We start from the raw sequence: 26,875 nt of genomic DNA, 5'->3' as shown, positions 1-26,875 counted from the left end.
AGGGCATCCAGACTTGATTAAATATACCAAGAGGTAGAGAATCCATCACTTCACTTAGTATTTTACTATAATTGGCTCACTTCAATTTTTTAAGTTTTTTTCCAGCTCACCAAGTCATTGATTCTTACATCTTCCCTCATCAGACTTGGATGAAGATGGTGGATAACAATAGCTTCAGTGTCACTGTTGAGTTATCTTCTACTGTCAGCAGATCAGAGAAATACATTTGTTCTCATATTCCAGGAGCAGAACCTTGTTGAAGACTCCTAGGTTTTAATTGATACATTTATTACCAAGAAATTGCAATAAGAGATAAAGATCTTATTTGTGCCAATGGATATTTATGACATAAAAAGTATTAGTCACCACTATATTTATATCAGCTATCATACATTTCAAGCATTCTAAAATGTAAAATAACTTATGTGTGTGTGTATATATATGAGTGTAAATATATATATATGAAAAACATATTAGTTGCATGATAAAGGCCTGATTCTACAGAAACTTCAACTTTCTGCTCAACTTTACCCTTTGTAAACAGGAGCATGGATTAGAAAGAAAGTGCATTAGATCAAGTGCTCACATAGTTCTTTAGGGGCTATGAGCAGATTATGTGTTAGGATCATTTGGCCATTGGTCTAATTTATTAACTTCTCCAAAGACAGCAAATTAACATTACCTAAGCAATACACAACCCATGCCAATACTTCTGCAGATTTCACTGTATTGTCTGACTGAGGTCACTGGGTAAGCATTAAAAACAAAAACCTGACAAAAGTTTATATATATGCAATGAAAATCTGTTATTCCAGTTGTTTGTAACTTGCTTGAACTGCTAGTTTAACACATTCAGATACAAGTAACAGATTTTCCAGGGTTATGCTATATATATAGCCATATAATGCAAATGGTCCTACCATCCTTGGATCAAAACTTATTATCTTTCATAAGATAAACTGTATGAGCACAGTCACAACTTGGTTTGACCTCTTCCTGCCACAGCAAGTCTACACTAGAGTTGTTCTCCAGGTATGCTACAGAGAGGCTATTCTGAAGTGGCCTTTTAGAGTGGCTGTATATAAATTCTTGTGCCCTGATATAGTTTTTCCTGACATCTTGAAGCACTACAGCTACATGCTTAAGGAAAGACTTCACCAGAAAGGCAACATTCTTTGAAAAATCAATGAGATCAGATGTCCTGACTTGAGAAAGCAAGGAAGTAATAACAAGTCCAGAAAACTTAATGTCATTATTTTATTATTCAAAATACTACATATTATTGCACCTGAACCATTTTTGTATGTTACTGTTTTTAATGAATTTTTAAGACTTTTCAGATGCACAGCACTGATCCCACCTGAAAAGTTTACATGTTAAAGATATATAACTTTTATCAAATTTTTTCCACAGCAGGGATTATTCTCTAAGGGTTGTACTTGAGATATGGTGACAAGCTCTCTTCTATGGAAACAGCAATATAAATAAATATAAATAGCCATGTTAATAGCCAGATGAAAAATAATAAACAATGTTTTATTTTATGGCATATTTTAGGGAAGTAATATTTCTTTAACATGCCATATGTTGTCCTCTCAATTGCGTATTTCTACTGCCCTCAAAGATACAGTCCATAAGGCATACTCATACCTTCCATGTATTATTTTAAATGGAAATTATTATAGCTTTTAATACTTTTCTAAGCAATCTCTGAATTTCTCCATTTCACAGAACTAAACCAATTTTATAATTGATCTGTTATCTAAACAATTAACCTTTTAATACATACAAATTTTAATCTGACCCTACCCTTAACCAAATCGATCTATCAGGCCCAAGTTTTCTTATGTGTGGAAAAGTCTTTCAGCTGCAGCATTTGAATATAGGAATTGACAGAAGAAATTCTTCAAATGATAATAATCTGAAAGAGCTAGGATATGAAGATGGCAAATGAGATCATAAAACATTTGGTCTTGTTCTAACCCAAGATTTCTCAAGTGTGCAAACATGTTCTACTGAATCTCTCAGGACATAACAGTCCTCAAATAATCCATATCCACTTTTTCGTGAAGTTACAATTTTCTAAAACAAAAACCTTTCTTTAAGGGCCTGGCTGAATCACACTAGGATAATTTTATTGACTGAAATTAAAAATTAAAGTCAGGTATTTGGGAGCTCTGAATAAAATAAATTTCAAATTTTAATTTTAACTATTTGTTTCCAGAAGAAGTTACATCAAATAGTTTATCATCCGTTAATTTTTGCAAACTTACCTTTCAAGGAATGTGGAATGTCATAAATAGCACATGCAGTATCAGATTATTCTAATCTTATGATCTTCATAAAAAAATTAGCACATTGTGAAACAGAAACTAAGCAATTCATACCTAATGTACAAAATTACTTTGTGAGGACATGCCTCAACATTTCTGTGTATCCATAGCTGACAAAACAAACATCTGTACTTTTTGAAAACATTGGTAGCTAAGGAAAGGTGAGTGATTAAAAGTTTTTATCAAGATGGCATCACATACCTTATCAGTAACATACATTGTTGGATCATGCATTATAGAAGTCTTGCAGATTGAGGTCTATAATGGAAACAAACATTAATCAACAGTGACTTTGCTTAGTATGGCTAGGAACATTATGTTGCCTTGAAAATTAATTAATTCATTATCCCAAGGGGAACCTTTAAAATAAGGAACTATGGCTAACCTTCTCTCTATAATAGTCATTTAAGTACACAGAGTCCCGGGATGCCAAACTGCTGTGATGGGTTGACCCTAGCTGGACGCCAGGTGCCCACCAAAGCCGTTCTATCACTCCCCCTCCTCAGCTGGACAGGGGAGAGAAAAATATAACAAAGGGCTTGTGGGTCGAGATAAGGACAGGAGAGATCACTCACCACTTACCGTCACGGGCAAAACAGACTCAGCTTGGGGAAAATTAACTCACTTTATTACAAATCAACCAGAGCAGAGTAATGAGAAATAAAACCAAATCTCAGAACACCTTCCCTCCACCCCTCCCTTCTTCCCGGGCACAACTTCACTCCCGGATTCTCTACCAACCCCCCCAGCGGCACAGGGGGACGGGGATGGGGTTTATGGTCAGTTCATCACACGTTGTTTTCTGCCGCTTCATCCTCCTCAGGGGGAGGACTCATCACACTCTTCCCTGCTCCAGTGTGGGGTCCCTCCCACGGGAGATGGTCCTCCATGAACTTCTCCAACGTGGGCCCTTCCCACGGGCTGCAGTTCTTCACGAACTGCTCCAGCGTGGGTCCTTTCCACAGTGTGCAGTCCTTCAGGAGCACACTGCTCCAGCATGGGTCCCCCACGGGGTCACAAGTCCTGCCAGAAAACCTGCTTCGTGGGCTCCTCTCTCCACAGATCTGCAGGTCCTGCCAGGACTCTGCTCCAGCGCGGGCTTCCCACGGGGTCACAGCCTCCTTTGGGCTCCCACCTGCTCCGGCGTGGGGTCCTCCACGGGCTGCAGGTGGAGATCTGCTCCACCGTGGACCTCCCTGGACTGCAGGGGGACAGCCTGCCTCACCATGGTCTTCACCACGGGCTGCAGGGGAATCTCTGCTCCGGCGCCTGGAACACCTTCTCACCCTCCTTCTTCACTGACCTTGGAGTCCGCAGGGTTGTTTCTCTTACATGTTCTCACTCCTCTCTCCGGCTGCCGAATTCTGCCTGTCCCAACTTTTTTTTCCTTCTTAAAAATGTTATCACAGAGGCGTTACCACTATCACTGATTGGCTCGGCCTTGGCCGGCGGCGGGTCTGTCTTAAAGCCAGCTGGTATTGGCTCTCTCTCGAACACAGGGGAAGCTTCCAGCAGCTTCTTACAGAAGCCACCCCTGTAACCCCCCCCCGCTACCAAAACCTTGCCACACAAAACCAATACAACTGCCTATTGAAAGAGTGGTCCTGTGCAGTCACTGACGTCTCTCAGACACTGGCTGCTATAGCCCAGCTCTGAAGTGAGTTCCAGGGGATTCTGCAGACCTTTCATTCCTATTTGTTCGTACCCTACAGTCTGTGCAATAGCAGATCTCTTATACAGAGAGGTATACAGATCTTATGCAGATCTCTCTGTACCTCAACAGAAGAATATGGCATGAAATCCTCAAAGAAGTCTTCAGATGAGACATTTCCAGCAGACTGTATCCTATCATCTCATCTGTTAATTACCTTACACACTTTGACATTTTATTAATAAATCCTAGTATTAGTTGACTATGATTTTTCAACAGCAAATAATGTCATAAGTTCACTTTAACAAAACAAATTATGTTTTCCAGCCTTTCCATGGCACATAGATAACTGTGTTCAAGGCTCAAAATGTTCTTCACCCTGTGGTCCAGACATCACTGGCAGACCATAACCCATCATAAAGTAGTCTGTGAAAATAATACAAAAGAAATCCAACAAAGAAACTACGCATACATATTCCCACATGTGCAAGGAAGCAAGCAAAGAAGTATAGGGAAGAAACAAACATAATAAGTATTCAGAGTTCAGCAGGTTGTGGCCATTATACAAAAGATTTTCCAGTACAAAGGAAATAACATTATCATTGCATATATTTAAAATACCAAAGTCAAAATACCAATGTTAAAATGACCAAGGGGCAGGAAATCACTTTAGATTCCAAACCCAACAGACAGTTATTAAGCCACTTACACACTGATTAAACATCATTTTAATGTCTAATATCCTACAGATGGCTTTTTACAGGCTTTTTTCACTGTTGTAGGATGAGACCAGATAATACCTTCAGTCTCTTCAGTGGCAAATTCTTTATTGGCAGATCTAACCCAAAAGCTGGTCACTTATCTCCTATAAAATTTATTTAAAATATGGTCCCCAAGTTTTTAAATTCAGAGCCAAGAAATACATTTGCTTCCACTTTCATTTTGTTTCAAAGTGCCAGAATACCCTAAAACTACCATGAGGGATTCTGTATCAGTAATGATGCCTGAATATTTACAAGGGCAAACAAAGGTGATATAAAATTAAGCAAGGACTTATATTTGTAAAATTGGGAAAGTTCCAGTTTGGGACTTTATTATGTTTTGCACTCCACAGGCCTCCACTTGCACCATAAGACAGTGTAGGGACTGTTCTCTGGGATGTGTGTGTTCACCCTGCATCCTGTGTGAATCTGTTGGGATATATGACTGACATAAATAGTCCTTTTCTCCCTCTTGGAGCTTTGTGCTAAATAATTTGGCCAAACCTCAGAATCATGCTGTTGGCATTCAAATGGCACTGGGAACTGTATCACACTAAACTGCACTGCTGTGTTTCCTGTGCTGCTTTAGAATGTCAAAGGAATCTTTTTATCATTTTGAGTCTAATTGAAGTGAGACAGGGACAACTCTAAAGGTTATATCTTGTGTTCTGTTCACAATCCTGACCTCCTTACCTCATTTCCACTATTAATAGATTTGCATTCCTTAAGACAGCAATAAATGAGGCTAGTCTTGTAAGGGGAGTAGTATCTTTTAATAGGTGCACTGAAATAATGGAAGAAAACAGAGAAGCTTGCAGAACCTAAAGGAACGGTTTGTGTGCTGAATGCTCTTCTGTTTTCTCCTGCTAGTGTAGCAGCTCTAATAAAAGATAATATCATATTACTTCTCACAAATAATGCTTCATTTGTACCCCCAGACCATCACAACTGCAACAAATGTACTTTAGACAGGTGACAGTTAATAAGCCAGTTTAAAACTGAGAGGAATGGTTTAATATGAAAAGATATATGTATATCTTCCAGTAACACTGTGGAGTGAAGTTCCCCTGGTTGATTAAACAAATAAAAGTCTTTCTATATTTCTTTAAATACCAACTAATTCTAGGAAAAAAGTTATAATTCAGATTTCCATTTGGACCTTTAATTCACATGAGTTTTAGCTAGTTTCATCCTCAGGACTTCCCACAGTTCACCTGTAAGTGATAAATCTCAGCAACACTATTATATCAAACTCTTTATATTAAAAAGCATAATTTCCTTTTTTTGTTGTTCACAAAAGACAAGATTTACAATAACTAACTTCTGCCACAAATTAGAATCCTAAACTTACCTTGTCCCCCGGGCTCCCTGGTAGAAGAGACAAATACTTTGAGGGGATGACTGACTTGTCTAAGATGTCTAAGACAGACAGGCACACACAACCATCTTCTGAAAGAGGCAGGCTCTCTCTTCTCTGACCACGCGAGGAGCCAAGATAATTTGTTTAGACTATGGACTAAATGCAAGTCCTATGTGAGATGCCCTAGCATAACCACTGCTGCTCAAGAAGAGCAAAGATTTGCCTTAAGTCCTCTGTCATACCTGCCAGCCCTATGTCAGTATCTTACAAAATGTAGGGCATCTCAAATGACACTGTAGGGCATCTGAAATGGCACTACATGTCTTTGTTTAGGCAACTGATTCCTGCTATAGATGTCTAACTCGAAGCAGCTAAAATTAAGTGAGAGAAATTTCAGCCACTGGAAAAATAGTGAACTATGTAATGTTAAGAGATTTTCAGGTTAACAGTGTAAAGATGAGACAGAGAGAAGGACAGAAAGCAATGAAGGTAACCCCTTTTTTTCTGCTAAGGCAAAAAGTGGCCTTTTTCCCCTACCATTTCTATGCTTAAACCTGCCTTTCTCCCCAGCATTCCCTACTTCAGATGCTAAGGAAAGAGCTTGCCATGTTTCAATCTACTTTAACCAGGGTCAAAGCAAACATGTTAAAGCTGAGGAATGCGTTTATTTTCACAGGGGTAGAACATAATTTGTGTTTGTGTACTTCAGCAGTCTCACTGTCACTAAAAGTGGTTTCAAACACTTTGCATTTGGAAATACACAAAGCCAGACAAAGCCTTCGTGAGGCCTGGCTCTCCACCACAATCAAAAGCATCTTTATAATTACTCATAATCAGCTGACTTGATGTGAATGGATAGTGCATGAGATGGCACGTTTGCCTCTGCACTGGCAATTGCTTTCAATGTTTACTTTTACAGTAGGATTTTGAAAAGCACAGTATTTGCATACTGTTAGAATCTTAAATATCTCACATTTTCTCTGCCCATTAAGAGGAAGAAACCTGGGGTGTACATTGCTTTATTTGAGAGCTTCATGGATGTGCAGTTCTTGAATGCAAGAATTTGGGTTCAGAATAGATTTCATTCCATACTTTGGACATACATCTTGATTAGATTATTCTGCATCTACCTTATTTTAAAAGAGGTGTTAAAAACCACTATCAGATTTCCAAATCTGGTTCACACCCTTTGGTATGCTAAGAATTTTAATATGTCTCACATTCTACACTTTACTGTAAAAGTTATGAATTTTGCATTCACAATCTATGCTTGTTACTAAGTATGTGATTTAATAGTCAAAAAGAGAACTGCTCTATATCGTTTTATACAATATGAGCCATGTAACAACCATTTCTGCCCTGCAAAATGAATCAGGAAAGTCTGCTTTTATTCATTGCAACATGAGTGTTTGAAGGCCCTGGAATTATAATCCCATTTTAAAACCACATGTTTGTCTGAAGATATGTTTGTTTCCTAATACGTGATAAGAATGTAGTAAATCTAACAGACAGTAAATAAAGCAGATGTGAACCATGAACACTTGCTTAGAAAATGTGGGATGAAGTAGCATGAGATGATGCTGTCTTTCAAGCTTCGTGGACACTTGCCCCAGCTCAAGAATAGATGTTTTAAAATGCAAGTATTTATTCTAAATTAGTTGGTCCTCCTTGACCCTCAGACACATTCAGCTGCAGTACAAGCCTTTTATATGCCTCCATATGCTCATTTTAAGTCAGCTTTGCATCTGATTAATGGTACAAAACAGCTCCATTTGCATAGTTGGAACTCCTTACATGTGAAGATCCACGTTCAAAAGTAACAGGACATGCAAGCTACCCATGAAAGAATATGTCCTTTTTGCCAAGAACAAGGGGAGTCTTATTTGAAATAACTCATGTGATAAAAGCGTGACAGAAAGGCACACCACACCAGTTTAGCCAGGCCACATTTTCCTCCCAGAATCACAACTCTCAAGGTGAAATCAGAGCAGATTGGTCTAGACCATAACTGCGCTCTAGAAGCAATAATGAGTACAGACCAAATTGACATTGGCAACACACATATGGGTTGTTATCTTGTCAGCGAATATATTCAAAGCTAGCGCCAATACATCAAATACCTTCAGGCTCCATTACCCTTTTCTTTCACCCAGCTGCTGTTTACAGACAAAAGGAATTCATTGTATTTTGCTGAGCAGATCAAAGTGTAACAGGCTATATATGGCCTGTAGTGGAGGAAAACAGCGTGGTATGCCATACTAATACAATGACGTAAGGCAATTACAGGCATCAACAGTGACACATGGACTTTTGCACCTACTTCAATATTTTAAGCCTCTTTCCACCGTGTCATCAAGTACAGAGTTCAGCCACCAGCAGCCCCAGGCAAAATGTGCCAGTGCCAACCAAAGGGGGCTGGGACACAGAAGGCAACTCTAGATATGGACTTGCAAGCTAAGGTCTGACTCAGCACTGCCTAAGCCTCCTGGGCAAGTGACTGATAGGTAATGGTGTGCTACCAAAGAAGACTCAATACCCAGCAGGAAACAGAAAGAAATAGCAAGTTTCAACCATAGTTAACTGTTGATTGAAAACTTGTGGAAGCTGCTCCCCTTGCTAATGGATTCTTAAAACATATTTACTGCACAGGAGTTTTTAAATACTTTCTAAAATCCTTGATTTCTGAATTTAGCTAGTTTGGGTACTGCCAGCATAAAGAGAGAACTGTGCTCAACTCTCTGCCAGGCTATGCGAGCACAGAGGAGGAGGAGGTGGTTTATCCCACTCCCCATATCCTTATCCTGAAAGCAGAGACAAGAATTCCAGGCTCTCTGTCAGGCCTTGCAAAGCACAGGAACAGATATGTGGTTCTTCATGAAGAATCTACTGCTCCATCAACTATTGCTAGTCTCCTTCAGAGAAATACAGCCAGAGAGATTTTGTCTGTGGACTACTTCAAACCAGTTCCTGTAGTCCTGTGGGATAAACAGCACAGCTTGGGAGGACCTGCTGTGGAAAGTGAAGTGACACTTTAGAAAATTCACAGTAGCAAAGAATTTTGACCTGCAACCTTTCTGTCATCAAAGCATCATGAAGCACCTGGACTGGAGAACCTGGCCCCTACACAGTATAAACTCCGTAGGGGTGGGTTCACATCTTTGCCTATTTTGTAACTCAAAGCTGGCACACTAATCACAAATGAAGAATCATTACATTGCAAAATAGAATTCTCCTCTTCCTTTCTTAAAGTATTATGCCAATCACTGAGACATGTGACATTCATTCCCTTCAGTATAATTCTGTGCATGAATTATGGAAACAGTTTGGTCGTAGTCATGAGTATCATTAAAATAAAAGTATAACTGCTTGGCACTTCATTTCCTTTTCACTGGCAAGCCCCAGTACCTGGGGTCTTCAGATTTAATGAAATGTTATTTTGTTCATCCAGTCCTTTTTTTATTCTCCACATCCAACATGTCTTCTTGTCTTATAAGGTGGTAACAGAATATCATAATATGAAGCTTTCTTTAACAGTCTGACCTATTAGTCCTCCACTCAGCCTACTGTACAGGTTTAGCATGATGCACAATGCAAACCTTGCTCCTCATCTGACAATGGCAGAAAGTATGCACAGCCACTGTGCATAAAGAGAGTACACTGTACTATTCTTTTGCAATTACACTTGGTTCCTTCCTGACCAGCACAAAGAAAAGTATTGCTGGCTCTGAAGAAGCTCAAATATGTATAAAGGGGTAGCACTATATCAATAAGGGTGAACCAGTATGTACAGATCTGTCTAGAAATGCCTGAAAGACTTTAAACCACTTCAAACTTACTGTCGTGGTTTAACCCCAGCCAGCAACTAAGCACCACGCAGCTGCTCACTCACTCCCCCCCCACCCAGTGGGATGGGGGAGAAAATCGGGAAAAAGAAGCAAAACCCACGGGTTGAGATAAGAACAGTTTAATAGAACAGAAAAGAAGAAATGAATAATGATAATGATGACACTAATAAAATGACAACAGCAATAATGAAAGGATTGGAATGTACAAATGATGCGCAGTGCAATTGCTCACCACCCGCCGACCGGCACCCAGCTAGTCCCCGAGCGGCGATTCCCCGTCCCCACTTCCCAGTTCCTATACTAGATGGGACGTCATATGGTATGGAATACCCTGTTGGTCAGTTTGGGTCAGGTGCCTTGGCTGTGTCCTGTGCTAACTTCTTGTGCCCCTCCAGCTTTCTCACTGGCTGGGCATGAGAAGCTGAAAAATCCTTGACATTAGTCTAAACACTACTAGCAGCAACTGAAAACATCAGTGTTATCAACATTCTTCTCATACTGAGCTCAAAACATAGCACCGTACCAGCTACTAGGAAGACAGTTAACTCTATCCCAGCTGAAACTAGGACAACTTACCTAAAAATTTTTTTGCGTAAGCACTGAATCTAAGAAGAAGAAAAGACTTTTGGTCATGATATTAGTGAATATAGAAACAGTTACTATCTAGTGAGGTTCACATCAGCACACACAGGTTGTTAGGAACTGATCCAGACCACTCCTACGTATTTCTCATGATTCCCTATATTGTAAGGTACTGTCCTATTGTGCTGTAACATGCGTGGTAGTTTGTAAAAGTACACAATTTGTTCATTTGCCTTCCATAAATATGGTATAACAGTTACCTACAGTAGTACAAAAATGTCAAAAGAGCAGAAGAAAGATGCAATAAAACAAAAGATGTGATGTGATAAACACACCTCTTGGAATTAAATAGGCATTACTTGAAGATTTATATCACTGGAGGATCTAAGCTAGGCTAAAAACAGTGAAATTGCAAGCTAGTTAGCGTACCCCATGCAGAGAAACAGCATTGTTTTATAGACTGGCTTATGGTTAACAACACTATGGGAATAGTACACTCCTCCAGCTGACATGCACAACTTCAGTTTAAAAGATTACCTTTTTTTCCAGTCATTGTTACAGTAAAAGTTTGTGTTAGTCAAGCTAACAAAAAGGAAAGAGGATTTGTTTTAAGGGAAAAAACATCTCTCACAATGAATGTTTAAGAACATTTTAGCTTTCTGGTTTTGATCTACATGACTGGTTTATAAACTGCTTTTAAAACTAACATAGCAAACAAATCTTGTCAGAGAATAACACCACACCACTAAGCTGTAGCAAATGATTTCCCTTAGGGTTAGATTTTGCCATGTGTCCAGAAAAGACCAAATAAAAACACGTCCTTGCTAAAATAAATTAGTTTTTCAAAATTCAGCATCCTTCCCATGCACAAATCTTTTATTTTTGAAGCAAGGTTTTGCTCTCTTCTTGGTTTACGTGCAGAGTATGGCTTTCAACAAATGTCAGTAAGAACAGAGCAACTTCACCAAACTCCTCAGGCGATGTTTCATCTGGCTGTATAACAGCTGTATATGCTATTTAAAGCTGAGAAGCCCTAGGTTTATGATTAACAATTTAATGTAAGTTACGTCACGAGACAGGCACCTTGTGCAATCTTCTTACATAATTTACTGTACATGGTATTCATTTCAGTGTGAGTTATAAGTCATCCATGAGTAAGTCCTGAAGAATTAGAGGAAGCTGTAAGCAATACACAGGGAAGCCTGACAACAATGAGCATTTGTGATTTGTTAATAACTTGGTATTAACCTTTAAGTTTGAGGTTTCCAACTGTTAAGTGCAATCATCAGAAACCTCCAGACTGATGTCATCTCTCACATTCCTAAGATGCAGAATGGGCCTTTCAGCCAAACCTTTTCCAAACTGCTGTCTGTCTTTGATAGTGCTTGCTGCAGAAAATTACTATGGATGCATTCATAGTTTTTGATGGCAGAACAATGAACTTCTGACAAAGCTGCGGTTGTGCATGATCGTGATCACGTTCACTTTATATGTATGAATGACCTCACTAGACTCTTATCTTTTATGACTTCTTATTTTCACTCAACTGGGACTACTTTTATCTTGTATACATAAAGTTGCTAATGCATTTGAATAATTGTAGTTTTCACTGAAATTAGTAGTTTCCAGTAACATTCATAATACTGTAGTGACTTCCTAACCATACCAGCAACAGTCTACACTCAGTGGAGTTAAGTGCTAGGGAACAGTACAAATAGAGACAGAGGAAAAAAAAAAAAATTTCCCAAGTACAGCAGTTGTGTCAGAGGCTTTCAGGGGCCCTTTTAAATGGAGGGTTGTTAATGAAGTGAGGGAAAATGAAACATGCTAGGGAGCTACAGTAATGAGACACAAATATTTGCCATCAGAAATAAACCCAGAAAATGTACCGTTCAATAAATATGTGCCTCACTAATACAAGTGCAAAGCTTTATCATCCAACTCATTTGAAAAAAATGAAAAATTCTCAAATCCCATCCCATGTGTGGAGGACACACTCCTACAGCTACTTTCCACTCATAGGCCTGCAAATTTGTTTTTGCTCTTAGTTTTTGGACACTCTTTGAATTACAAGCCTGATGGGAGTAGGAACTTCCTTTATTTAGCTCTGCATACAAAAGGTATGTGCATACACATAACGGTATCAGCAATGCATTGTATGCCTACTATATATTATGTATTAAATGTTACACTACAGCAGAGAGAGGGTATCCTTCCATTTAAAACCTGCAGGCAGACTCCAAGTATCACCGCAGTTTCTTAATGGAAGCAGGAATAGCCGAAGTTGTTTTGAATTGTTGTGCCCTCTACATCCATAAAGTGCTTAATTCAAACATCTCTTTTCACACCAAATTTATCAGGCCTCAGGGATTCCCTTGGCAATCAGGAATTCTGGCTCAATAAAGCAAGCAAATGGAATGGAAATACTGGATCACTGATCAATTTGTTCACTGGGATGCTCAAAGCATTCTTACGTCTGCTGAATTTGACTATGTGAGTGAACTTTGTTGCACAGAGGAAATTCTCAGAGGGCATGGAGCTGCCAGAGAAGCTTCCTTCACCATCTCCTCCAATGGGCTTCTTTTATTGCAAGAGGCACAGATAGGAGAAGGCAATGTGCACTCTCTGCTGGTACAGATCCCAAGGGCCAAGGCTGTTATCACGTGTGCTAGAGACCAGCCTGACATTGGATGGCCGCAGCTCTGCAGCCAAAGAGAGGAGCTTTCTACCAGCCTCAACCAGACTGTGGACTACCCTGCTGCAACGTTTGTGCAAGTTGCCAAATAACCAGTTCTCCTTTATACTCAGTTGATATTAATCATAGTAGGTGGGATTGTCAGGAATGATTTATGGCACACCTTCACAGCCAGAGTACAGTGATAGAAATCTGCACATGAAAAGTGTGGCATTGCTGGTGTTTTTTTCCAGGAAGCAATTGATTCTTTGTGTGTGGATATATTTTTCCTTTACGTAATTACTTTAAATGTAGGTTTTTTGGCTGAAGTTGCCATCTGTAGCTACACGCTATATTTCACAAAACCCTAATTCTGATCTGATAATTTAGCTTAATTTTCCACTGCCTGTTCACTGACCTATTTTCTTCCCTACTGTTTCCCTTAAAGGCTTAATGTAATTGTGATCTTATGGTATGTCTATTTCTACATAACAGTGTATGTAGTGGAACCACAAATGAATATAGCAGGATATTCCATACAGGCATACACAGAACATGTATGTACATACAGAAAGACTGACAAAGCCAGACATAGAGGATAAACCCTAAGAATCACAGCCAGGAATTAGTGATTGTATCAGTATCAAGAGATCACACAGCCAGGCTTTGTGGTGGAGCAAAATTATAATACCACATTCAGTCGTCTTCTTTCAAATGGCCTGTTCACTATGGCAGAGATAGAAGATGGTAATCTTATGTCCTAACAGAATTAGATGCAAGACCTGCATCTTGAGGAAAGTATAAGCTGTCATCTTCTCAGTCTGCCATTCCTGTTCCTAATGGATCCACAGTTTATTGGAGTAGGACTGTATTTCACTCATTCTGCCCCTGGGCTCAAATTCATTCCCTGTTTTGCATAAAAATGGTCTTTGTGAGTCTGAAGCATTATACTTTAGTATCAGTAATTAAGAAAGTGAGGAGCTAAGTAAACCTACTAAAGGTACAAGTCATACGTGTGTTCTATATATCTCCAGTGCATCTAAGATATTTAATTAGCTTTATCCAGATTAATAATGCTGAGAAAAAATAAGGCTGATAAGAGATTCCCATAGCCACAAGTGTTTTCTGACCTATTACTGCAAGAGTTCCTTTCCTCATTATTCTGAAGTATGTTCTTTCCAGGTAATGTTATTTCTGCCTGGGATCACAAAGTACAAAATGTGTAAGTAAGGAAATTACATGCTGTTTTATAGAGTACCGTTTGGGAAAAATTGGTTTTGGAATGTAATTTCAAGCTTATGGAGTCAACTCGCCATGTTCATTCTGGATTTGTGAGCTCTGCCTAAGGTTTGGCTAATGTGGTTTTGTATTTTAATATCGAAAAGAACAATAATAACAGCTCTGCCTGAGAGAGATTTAAGACTTAAACAGAAATTCATGATAAGGAAATTCCCCACGGTGCAATATAGGGTCACCTGAGCTGAGTAAAGATAATAGCCAGGATTCTGAAGAGTGCCTTAATTTTGGGATGTAAAATTTGAGACATCTTGAAAAGCCTGGGTTCTCAAAGGACAGGTGTTTCACAGTTTTCAGAAAGAAGGCAGCAGGAGTGCCACTAAAAGCAATAACCAGTAAATCTTGGGAAAAGTGCTTTATTCCAAGAAGAAAGATTGTTTACATTAAGGGCAAATGTCCTTTTTCCATTTTGCATTAGGCATTTGAAAACCCTGCCAGCATCTGCAAAACATATGCCTTTTAATGATTGTAAGGGAAGAGGCAGCTGTAAGGAAATTGATGGCTATGAAATCCTAAATTAAATTATATGTAAGATACCTTTATTAGTGGCTGGAAGCTTCTGTATTTAGAGGAAACTCTTTCCCTTGCTTTGTCCATTGGAGTAGACAGAACTTTTAACAAAGCTTCCTTAGAATCACAATACAGCAACAACTAGCAGACGTCACTAGACCTATACAGAGGAGGATAATGTTATTCCCCTAGTTTATATCTGCTTTCTGCTGTGCTGCACCCAGTTACTGTGTGCAACTAAATAAAAAATTTAATCAAAGACCTCCCTCTGTGATAGTACCTGGTGCTAAAAAGTTATGTGGTTTATTGGAAGGTGGGCAGGGGCAGGGCAGGTTGAGCGGTGCAAGCCACCTTTACTGTCTTTCTAAAATAAACTGTATTTACATTTCCCCAGAATCTGGTATGCAATGACCTTGGAGCCTGACTATTCTCTCTGTCTGTCAGGTGTGATAGCAAAAGCACTCAGGTAGCTGCACTCCCTGCTGCAGCAAGCTAGAAACCAAAGGACAACACGGGCTATCCTTCACTTTTAAGAGGATAATGTACCAGATTATACATCCCTTTGCCTCTGTGCCTTTCTTTTTGTATCTCTTACTCCTTGTACAGAACTGCAGAACTGCTTAGGAATGCATTGCCATCCACAGCTGCCTCTGTGTCCCACCTCTCCTCAGATTCTAAATCACTCTTGGAATCCCTCCAAAGGCCTCTGGAGACATGAAGTTCCAAGTCCCATGCCCCTTCTATTAGCACCCTCCATTACCTCCTCACCCCCAGAAAGATTTTTTTTTTTTTCCAATCAGGTATACATTTGTAAACATTAGTTGTACAAAACTACTTGATCTGCTCCTTTCTACCACGTTGTTTTTAATGTGTAACTGCCAGGTTGCACAAATACCATATATCCCAGATGTCCAAAAGAAAGAATTCATACCTAGGTATCTTCTGTATAATGACACGACATGCAATTCCTGCCCCCTGATAACAGGCATTCCTTTATCATATGAAGTAGCCTAGACATTCAAGACTTCGAATATCACTAATATCACTAACTCAGATAACAGAAATTGGCATTCACCTATACACCTTGGATGTACAAGACTACAAAAAGGGATATTGCTTCCCAATTTTACATGAAGGGCAGACAGAACAGAAGTTGGGTGAAGCCCAGCCATTTCAGGAAAACCAAGTGTTCTAGCACCGCAACAAAACCTTGAGAGTGAGCCAGCAAATGTGGTTTGTGGATGAACCTGTAATTAGAAGTGCACTTGACTCAGTGCTTCTCAGGAGCTTCATACACAAAATAAAAAAATATTTCCAATCATAATGGTAAAAATATGAACTTTGTGCAAACCATTAAGTGGCTACCAATATGCTGAGAGTACTTCACTGAAACAGGAACTGGAAAAGAATGCAAAGAGATTCTCTGCCTCTCAGCTTAAGATTTAAACTAATTTCTGTTAGCTACTGTACAATGATACCTGTGTGGATACCATTGCTAGAACTGGCCCATTAAATCCTGAGCTCCACGCTGAAAAGAATCTCTAAATCGCCCTTATCATCATCTTTGGACTATCTAAACATTGGCTATCTTATGTATTTATGAACATCAGAATCTTTGACGCATTTCAGCATCTTACTGCAGAAAAAGGACCAGATTTTCTTTCTTGTTAAACTCTGTTGCAAAGCAAAAGAGTACAAAATGCATAAAGCAAATATATCTGGTCCTTCTATGACCATGCAAGGAAACAGTCACTATTTTATAGGATACAGCCGAGGTCCTAGCTCTCCCCCTCTGTCTGCCACCTCGGGAAGAATGTGAACAGAGGAGTTCTGGGTTCCAGGCCTTTCCCTTCCGTTCCTGAACACTTGGGCAAGCACGCAGCATATCCTCATACCTGTTAGGGAACCAGCTGCAGCCAAGAATCAAAGCCCAGGTCTTCTTTTTTAATGCAACATTGGAAGACATATTCAAGAGCCCCCCCTCCACCTTCCTCCTCCCTTTTCTTCTCCCCATGACTGTCAACTCTTTTGAGTGAGTATCGTATCACTGGGATTGACTGCACAAGAGTCACCTGAACACCAGTCAAAATGTTTAACTTTCCATTCACCCACACACTCTGAGACACATGATCTTCTTCAAACAGTCACCCTATGATCTGCAGGTAGGGAAAAAGCGAACAGTGGGGCAGCAAAATAAGTACAGGGCTTAAAATGAACTGAACTGAAATGTTGCATATATGCAGGCATTTCTAAACAGCAAAGTCCTTGTTTATGATACACCTTATTTTACCTTCAACCCACAGTGACTTTTTCACACCTCATTTGTAAAGTCTGGATATGAATTCTTACAAACCCAATGTATTTCATTTTTATTCATATTGGTAAATGTTTCCTTAAGGAAGCTGTCCTGCTAAATCTGTTAGGGCTGAGAAAATGCCTGTAATTGTGCATCAGTATAACTAAAGGCCCTAAGAATGGGCCAGTTATTCCCACAGAACACGGACAGGAGATCAGCACCACCCATACCCAGGAAGCTTATGCTGCCCCAGAACCGAAAGCAATGTAACCATATTGGCCCAAGACAGCATTTGAGCTGATGGCAATTTTGGCCTATGGCAATGCCCTTATTGATACCCAAACTACTTGCCAGGCTGCTGCTGCTGCATTATACCAGGGGACAAAAAAAAAAAAAAAAAAAAAGGACTTTAGCTCAGAAGCTCCAATCCATCACACAGCAGAGAAGTAAGACACAGCATATTTTACAGAAAACCAGGCTAGTAAGAAAAGAACCCCTTAAAAAACACTCACTCTTATGGCATGACACTTTATATGCACACACCCAGTCACATCCTAATATCTAGCCAATTTCAGCTAATGAATATCCCAAATGTGGGGAAAATTTTGGTCATGGTGCAGACACTATTAGATCCCAAGAAGATGCAAACATGAAATTGGATCTTCCTCAGTTCTACTACTTGCAGAACTATTTCTAATTCAAGAGACATAAACTAGACAAGGTGCCTGGCAGATCCACCAAAATGGTCTCTTACTTTCTTCCCTGGTGGCCTTCTAGTTGCAAAAATTACAGCTCTGTTCTCCAGGCGTATGATACAGCAACTACTGAAGACATTGAGTTTATCAAAGATGATACTCATTCCAGACAAAAAAATCCCCATGCTGCAGAATTTCTCGGATTTCCACCAATTTGTGCCATGGGCTTTTTCACTTTCATTGCCTCATTCTGCCACTAAAAAGTAGATAGGAATCCATATTATTCTCACTATCCAGTTAGCAGTGCTCTTTGCTTTTAATTCCCAGCAGGATCAATTATCAATGAATAATTAACAAGAGGGCTTGAAAGCTCAGAAATACAGCCTAAGAACTAAAATGTTTTCAGATGAATGCATGTGCTTCATTAATCAATTTTACAGTGGCCAATCACAAACTACTTCTTAGTTCTCTTTCTAATGGCCCAGATTAATACCAAAATACAAATGCACTTGCCAAATAATTCAGAAAGCCAATCATGTCACTGAGGCTACACCTTTTTTCTACCTCAGAGATCAACTTCAGCCTAAGAAAAGAAAAAGTCATATATTTTCCAAAAAACAAACCCAAAATTTAAAACCCTGGCTTTTAACTATGGATTTTGTCAAGTTTTTCCGCTGTATTTTCTGTTCTTGGGAGCCACAATATGTAACAGTACAAGTGATGTAATAGAACAGATGAAACAGATGACAGGACAGACTGCCATGTTACCTGTCAAAGAGCCAAAATAGATTTGGGGTGGAAAGGAAGAAAAATTTCTATAGCCTTTCTAAGGCTGAGAGAGTTGGGGTTGTTCAGCCCAGAGCAGAGAAGGCTCCAGGGAAACCTTATTGTGGCCTTTCAATACTTAGAGGGGGCTTATAAGAAAGATGGGGACAGATTTTTTAGTAGGGGCTGCAGTGATAGGAAAAGGGGTAATGGTTTTAAACTAGAAGAGGGTAGATTTAGACTAGGTATAAGGAAGAATTTTTTTAGAATGAGGGTGGTGAAACGCTGGAACAAGTTGCCCAGAGAGGTGGTAGGTACCCCATCCCTAGAAACATTCAAGGTCAGGTTGGATGGAGCTCTGGGCAACCTGATCTGTTTGAAGATGCCCCTGCTCATTGCAGGGGTAGGGGTTGGACTAGATGACCTTTAAAGGTCCCTTCCAATCCAAACTATTCTATGATTCTATGATTATTTTGCTATTTCAGTATTTGTGGCTGGATTTAATTCTTCAGTTTCCCCTATATCTTCTGTGTATTGGCTAGCGGCTATGTATACAGTCCCAACTGAATAAAATGGTGCATACCTGTGTTGAGAAATGCAAGCATCCATTGATCCTTTTAGTGCTAGTGGATTGTGTTAACCCTAACCACTGACAAGTTCCAGGGTACAAATAGTGAGTCACATCATAAAAGTTGTCCCGCATTTTCAGAACATGGAAATACTGTCAAGAATTTTTTTCCAAAGTTGTCGAGAAGTTTTCAAAACTCAGGTTGGTGAGACATTAGGAAATATTTCTAAACTGTGTATGTCAGTCAAATGGCAACACTTGTGCTTGGAGGTCTATTGGACAAGGAACAGAGGAATTAAAGGTGGTGTTCTTCATAATAGACTATAATCGAAGGGGCAAAAATACTTCAGAAATTTATCACTAAATTTATAGAATCCTTAGAAGAAAACCAAAATAGTTCATAGTTTCTGAACTATATAGAAATACAAATATAATATTCAAAAGTTCATTGAATGATTAGTATATGTTTTAAGCATGTAATGGACAAAAAAGTATTATCAATAGTTATAATTGTAATGGCTGAATCAAAATATTAAGTACTTATGAACATGTATATTAACTCTACAAACTGTTCAAAGTTTACTTCAGTGACCTGCTTAAGAGGTGGTAGTCAAATAACAAGTAACAACATTGCCTGCAACAACTGGTCTGTATCTTTCTCAGATTTCAAAGCATCTGAATTTTCCTGGAATATTTCAAACTAATTCTTCAAACATTCGTGTTTCCTGAAAGTTCTAACAGAGTAGTAATCAATATCTAGAAACACTGATGGAGTTTTGACAGTGATTGATCTCATTACAGACATTGGAAAACTTTCTTGAGTTGAGTGGCATATGCACTCAGTCTGAAAAGAGTAAGTACTTGGTAACAAAACACAGGACATTGCCAAAATTTTCTATCTGTACTAAAAATGTCTTCATGCTTTTTTTTTTAAAATCTACAAGTACAGTATGCAATGTTTACAGAAGCTAGTTATGTATTCAGAAAACAACCTTTCTATGGCTATCAAAACCTATAGACCTCCAGCCCAAGTGAAGCACTCTGCAGATGAAATACTAGTTTGGCATTATTTACTTAATTATTTCCATTAAAATGTAAATCTGAAAATCTGAAATACTCAGTTTTCCCTTTCTGTTTCTCCATGTTTTCAAATATTTTTAATGGGTTCATTTAAATATATCTGGCATTTTTTCAATGTCTCTCCTGTTGGAAAATGCAGAGAGAAAGTTTTCTCATGCAGTATACCACAATCTTCAAATGTAGAGGTAACACAAGAATCATAACTCTTTCTTGATCCTCCTTTGGTCTCCAGTTCCACAATCAATTAAAATCCAGACCATTTAGAGGCATTCATCTGATCCAACATCTTGCTAGAACAGTGAGGTCAAAATCTGAATCCAGACACAGAGACTGTTTACTGAAACTGCCATTGTAGCAGACGTCTCTTAGTTACAGCGAGAAAATTCTGGTCTCCACTGGTCATAGCCTGGTGAAACACTGCAAGGTGATTTCTCAACCAAAGGCTTCTGTTAAGGTCTCATAAGCTAATGGCAAATTAGGGATTCCAACTGCACAGGCAGCAAAGGAGAAAGCCTACCCAACACTCAGGTCCTCTGAGATGCCTTCTCAGAGATGGCTTTGTGCTGTGTTGGCTTTGGCTTCTGAGAGAACACCAATGCTTACAGCCCATGGCAGAAGGTAGTACATAAACCTGAGGTTTTGTTTTGGGCCTTTTTAGAAGCAAAAAACTTTTGTTGAAAAATTTTATATAAACACATACATTTTATTTTAGCTGATAAATGGGAGACAGAACAAAGAAGTGAAAACAGTAAGTAGAGTAAACAGTGTGAAGAAATACTATTTATAGTTAAATTTCCTTTTATGGATGGTAGCCTATTACAAGGTCTGGAAAAGGATGTTTACATGAGGTTCAAACATTCAACAACTAAACATAATTACAGCAACATATTGTACCGACTTGAGAACTATCAAAATTGCCAGTGTTGCCATTTAGATACGTGTGTACCCATTTTTGCATGCACATCATAATCTGAGATATCAGAAGGCACTGTTTTTCCTGTATTTATACATACTGGCTTGTTTTGGCCAAAGTCCTTTGGTACTGTGAACGGTATTTGTTGAGGACAGAAACGAAATCATCGTTCATATCCTTAACTGCTTGTTCTAGCTTACAAATAGGATAAATGGGGGGTGGGAGGGAGCAAGCATGGCAGCTCCAATATGTGCTCCAGAGTTCTTTTACAGCAACCAGCATTTGAACTGACATATGCAGTCACTACAAAAATTATGCTTATGCAAGAGTAATGCTTACAAGAGACTCCCACACATACTACACAAGAGGAGTTTGGCCACAGATGATAAGGGTTGGAAGTAGTGTGCTCATTCTCATCTTCCTCAGTGGTCCCACACTTCAAAATCAGGAGTGAAGGCACACAAAACAATTTGATATTTGAATTGTGCTAAACAAAGGAAGGGAGATAAAATTGTATCTTTTTCTTGGAAACTGATGGTCACCAAAAGAATTTGTGCTGGCAAACAAGTAATTTGATTAATCCATCGTACATGTTCAGCTAAACAGCATTTAAATCACAATGGGCCTGCTCTCTGTTACCTCTGATCACTTATGCTTTCCAAAGCAGAGTAAAACTGTGCTGTTCTACTTTGGTAGCATTTCACATTCACTGCGTGGTGAAAGATTATGGTGAAAGGTTGCTGAGGACTAAGTCTAGGTGGTATCACAGGCCTTCTCGCTTGTTATAACAGAGGATTTGCTAGGAATGCAGCTACATTGGTGCAAATCCCCTGTATTGGCAGAGTAAACAACCGCACACACTATGCATTGTTGCAATCCACCTTGGTTTCAAGCGGGGATTAAATTCTGCAATTCAGGCTAGGCAGAAGAAGACTATATGGACACAATCCTTCTACCAAATGTTACAGGAGCACACAGCCCCACACAAATGGAGGGACTTAGTCCCTTCTCCTTCCCCATAGCAAATCCCTCCCTGAGCTCTGTAGAAAAAGAATAGGATAGGAATTTTTGGTCAGTTCTTGCTTTGTCTCCATTTTACATCTGAACACAAGGATGGATAAGCTTCAGACAGTTTAACATTCTACATTACTTTAGGATCCCTTTTTGCCTGGATCAATTTTGTTTAATTATAAAGTCATATAAGCTTTCCTTGGTGAATTTTGTACTTTCCAAAAGACTAGTTGGGTGTGGCTAAATGTATTCACTGACTATGTTTAATGAAACTGCAGAAATTAAAGAGGGAAAAGGTTTGTCTTTATCCTCCTTCCATAGCACTACTGTTCTTTGGAGTGTATTCTTCATAGATTTGTCCATCCTGGTTACAAGCGTTTTTATTTAAAAAGAAGGAGCTGTATGAGGACACCATTTTGAGTGATGCTGGATAAACAGAAACTGTCCATCAAAGCAGAGTTAACAAAAATGTATTTGTTAGAACCACTAGACCTCAGGAATTCTGCTGTCATTCCACTCCTGCTATTTCTGAGCCCCAAAGTGATGGGAGATTTATACAGGTTTGCCAAAACTAGGAATGGATTCCCTCTGCATGACTTTTGTATGTTATAGATTTGGCATTGCCACAACCTAACTAGTGTTTCTGCCCAGGCTAAAATATTTCACTGTTAGAACAAACTGCCGGTGAAATCCTTTCTCTCTCATGTAGTTTTCAAGCTAGTATCTTTACCCAGACAAACCTCAGCCAGTCTTATGTAGAAGATTTGTCTAGTACAAACACAAAGGGATTCACAGTGGTGATTCCTTCAGTGTTTAGAATATTATTTTTATAATAGCCTATAAAGATGATGTAAACCTTCAGGAAAGGGTTATAGCATGCCTTCTGAAGTTTTATTCAGCTGTTGCTCCACTCACAACTCCCACTGAACTATGTATCATGTTTTAGGTGTTGGCTTGCCAAAACTTTGTAAGAAAGAACTAAAACCTCTCAGTACTCTGGAATGATTTGTTGTATTACAGCTTAAAGCCATAATAAGGCCTTCTAAGAAAGGCTCTGAAAGCCCTCAGTAGCTAAATCACTGTGATTCTGATGTCTCTTGGGACAAAGAAGCTGCCACAAGGTCAGTACAATCTTTGCCATGCAGAGATGTGGAGAACAGGAGTTCCACCTGCCCTAACACCAAATGACAGGGAATAGGAATGTAAGCCACAGCTGGCTACAGCCTGCTGGAGGCTGTGGGCAGAGTCAGAGTATACTCAGTGATGGAATGCCACTATCTGAAGCCTGCTCCTGTCTGACATGGCAATAAAGGGCTACAGTAACCACAGCCATAACCCTAAGACAATAGAGAGTGAAATATTAAAAGCATCTATTTGTGACTATAGAGGGTAAAATATTAAAAACATCTCAATAAATTGTAGCAAAATGAGCCATTGGCTTCCAGGCCTATCTGGAAAGGCCAGACACCTGCTCATTGCCACCTCCCATATGACCTCCCTTGTCACCACAGCTCAGTTAGCAGAACTGAGTGCACGAACACTCCCTATACCACCATGGCACAAAGGCCTATGCTCTATTAACTGTCAGTGAGACCTAACGTTTTGAGGCACTGTTTGAAAAAAGGTGTTAGGACTTTCAGAAAGTTCAGGCAGTCTAGCTCCATCCTGTATGTTTAGTGGGTGCTGAAGAGCACAAATGCACCAACCATCACAGAACAGATTTTGTATCACTTTTCTGCAGAACAAAAACCTCTCCCAAATCTATTGTCCTTTAAGAACTCAGACATATAATGGAAGACATCAGTCATCTGGAGCTACTATAGTTAGAATAATGTAACTGCAGTTCATCTACAATCGTGCAACAATGAAAAGACTCACAACCATAAATATTTTTGTACCACGGTATCTTCTGTGAATGGGGAGCAATGTAATCACAATCTTGACATCATGACTGGTATCAGTCTGTCTTATGACTGGGTTCAAGATATGTTGTCATAAAAGTTACACAACTGTCAGCCAACAATTATTCTTAACAGCAAATTTAGTAAAATGCTTTGGCATCCATTCCTGGAAGCCTAGAACTTACACAGCTTCTCCTCATCTATTCCATGTGCACTTTGAAGGATAATATCACACTCTCCGTCTCTGCTTATAGCTTCAACACCTGCAATTTTGCACAAAAAGAAGCTGCATCTTAAAAACATAAATGAATTTGTTTGCAAAAATCAATAAAGACAATAAATGACAGTTAGTGAAAAGAGAGCAAGTGTGCTGTAAAGACCATTAGCTTTCCATACTACTACCTAACTAATTTAAGGCTGAAACAGAATAATCATACTTTAAAAAGCAGATGACTTACTAAATACTTGCTGTTTTCTGAATTAAACACGCAGCCTTCGTATCCAAGACGTAGTTCTAATGTAACAAAAATATCCTAGACCCAGTAACTACGGGGCAGTGAAGAAACAGGAAATCCTGCTTTTGCTGGCATGAGAAAGTAAGTGAATGGGACTATCTTCAGCCTGGCGAAGTTTCCTCCCTGGTAGCATTGAGAAGCTTCCTTGTGCTGGACCCAGTCTGGGATTAAACATGGGAGTTCAGTTTCCAAAACTGTTAGTCAAGAACCTTTCACACAACCTAAATTCATTTTGAAGTGCTAAAGCAAATACATGAAATAGAAGCAACTCATTCAGTGGTCACAAAACACAGCTGATTTAAAGCAAACTATATAACCTGTTGCATGGGTTGACTTTTATCTCATGTGGGTTTAGTTAGCAGAGCTAAAAATGTTAGCTAACACAAGGTTTGAGGCCATCTTCTGAACAGATGCAGATGATAACCTTGTGAGCTCAGCTGCTTGCTCCAATCACCTTGCAAATGATGTTTGCTTCCAAAAGTGTGTTTCCAGCACAGGTTACAGGAATTTAGACTGTTTGTACCAATTGAAATTGCACAACTATATGCTTCTGCATGCAAATGCTGTGGAAGCACTGTGGAGGCTTCCTCACTGGGGCTCTAAATACGAGCTACCAGAACTCTGAATAAACTCTTCCCAAACAAAATAATCCTTCCATTCCTAGGGAGTAACTATGGCCCAGCAATCTTTCTTTGCCCTTGGTACCACACATGCAACAAAGGTCTTTCTTTTTCAGGATTTATTCAAAATCCTAAAATTTAGCCAAATTGTTAACATTTTTTCTTTTTGTTCCCTTATGAAGGGGCTCACAATACCAAGTGTCATTTACTTTAAAGGCCCAGCTCCTGGAATCCTGTGATTATCCTCCCACATTTCTTTTACAAAGTTAAAGCACAGGGTATGCTGGTGCTTGACATTAGTCTAAAGTGATGATTTATGTGCCGAAGGCAGTCTATCCATGGCAGCATGGAGTTCCACACAGGCTAATTCACTCTGCTGCACAGTTCAGCATATTGATACAGCACTGTATTGATACAGTATACATGTATACAGCAGTACTGATACAGTATACAGCAGGTAAATTTCAGGTCTTCGTGAATCCACAGGAAACCACATAAAATGAAAATCATCAAAAGAAGAAAGCAAATTCAAGGAACCCCCCTTTTGTTCTGGTTTTCGTGATCTGGGGGCTAGATTCATTAGTTCTAAACAGGATGCCTGATCTCTGCCGTTCAAATAGGAGAGCATTTTGACAGCAAGCCTAGCCTGTCTCTACCTGCTGTACTGCCAGCTTCTGCTGTCTTTAGGCCCTGTATCACTTTTTCTTTAGCCTAGAAGAGCTATGTTGTCAGAAACCCTCCATAACCAACATTAAATGTCACTGCTGAGTGACATGAAGCACTGACAACCGCACAAAGGCTGAGTACCTGGTCTCCACAGTCCTCCAAACTCCTCCTGAACCCACAAACAGAAAGACCTAGGGCAGAAAATCAAGTCCAAGACATGGAGTAAGAAGGGCCTTCCTTTCATACCAGGCTACTGAGCCATTCCCCAAAGTTTACCTAAGCATTTCAGCAATATGCTCTACAACCCTTTTAAATACCATACAACGCTGGCTTACTTACGACTTCCCACTGTTGTTCTGTTTAAAGAGTCCTGTTAGTGTTTTATTGATACAGAGGTCAGACACCCTGAGGACAGTGTAAATGGGAAGCATCCTGGCAGGCAAACGGACTTAAATGGTGCTTTTTAGCTACGATTCAGCATGAATATTCTTTGTGGGGAAACTGAGGTGAACAGTGCAGTGTAATTTACTCAACAGACAGCAATGTTAAACACAGAAGTATACCCACTCCATAGAAATGCACAGACCCCGGTCCCGCAATCCGATTCAACGTTTCATCACGCGTGTGCTTACACGGAGCGCGGGTGTCCTTGCTAGTCATACCGAAGAGGGGGACAGGGGACGTCCCCGCCGCGGGGACATCCAAGCCAGGCCCCGCCAGCGTGGCCGCTCCCCCCGCAGGGCCCCGCAGGATTTCCTGCCTCGGTAGCCCCTCAATCCCTGGAAACGATTTCTCCCGAGGAGCAGGAAGGGCGGCGGGCGAGGGGGCGAAGA

General features: G+C 39.6%; 1 long non-coding RNA gene across 1 annotated transcript; it reads right to left on the bottom strand.

Annotated features, from left to right (window-relative positions):
* Positions 1-21: 21 nt before the first annotated feature.
* Positions 22-26,235, bottom strand: LOC115348289. The gene is made up of 4 exons (XR_003925786.2): positions 26,184-26,235; positions 24,427-24,504; positions 2,535-2,591; positions 22-266 (listed from the first exon to the last, which is right to left on the bottom strand). It is a non-coding gene; the product is annotated as an uncharacterized LOC115348289 (long non-coding RNA).
* Between the last annotated feature and the right edge of the window lie 640 nt (positions 26,236-26,875).

Source organism: Aquila chrysaetos, chromosome 11 (assembly GCF_900496995.4).
Source record: "Aquila chrysaetos chrysaetos chromosome 11, bAquChr1.4, whole genome shotgun sequence".
Taxonomy (NCBI): Eukaryota; Metazoa; Chordata; class Aves; order Accipitriformes; family Accipitridae; genus Aquila; species Aquila chrysaetos.
Note: the sequence above shows the minus strand (reverse complement) of the source record. Positions and strands in the feature narration are given on the sequence as shown.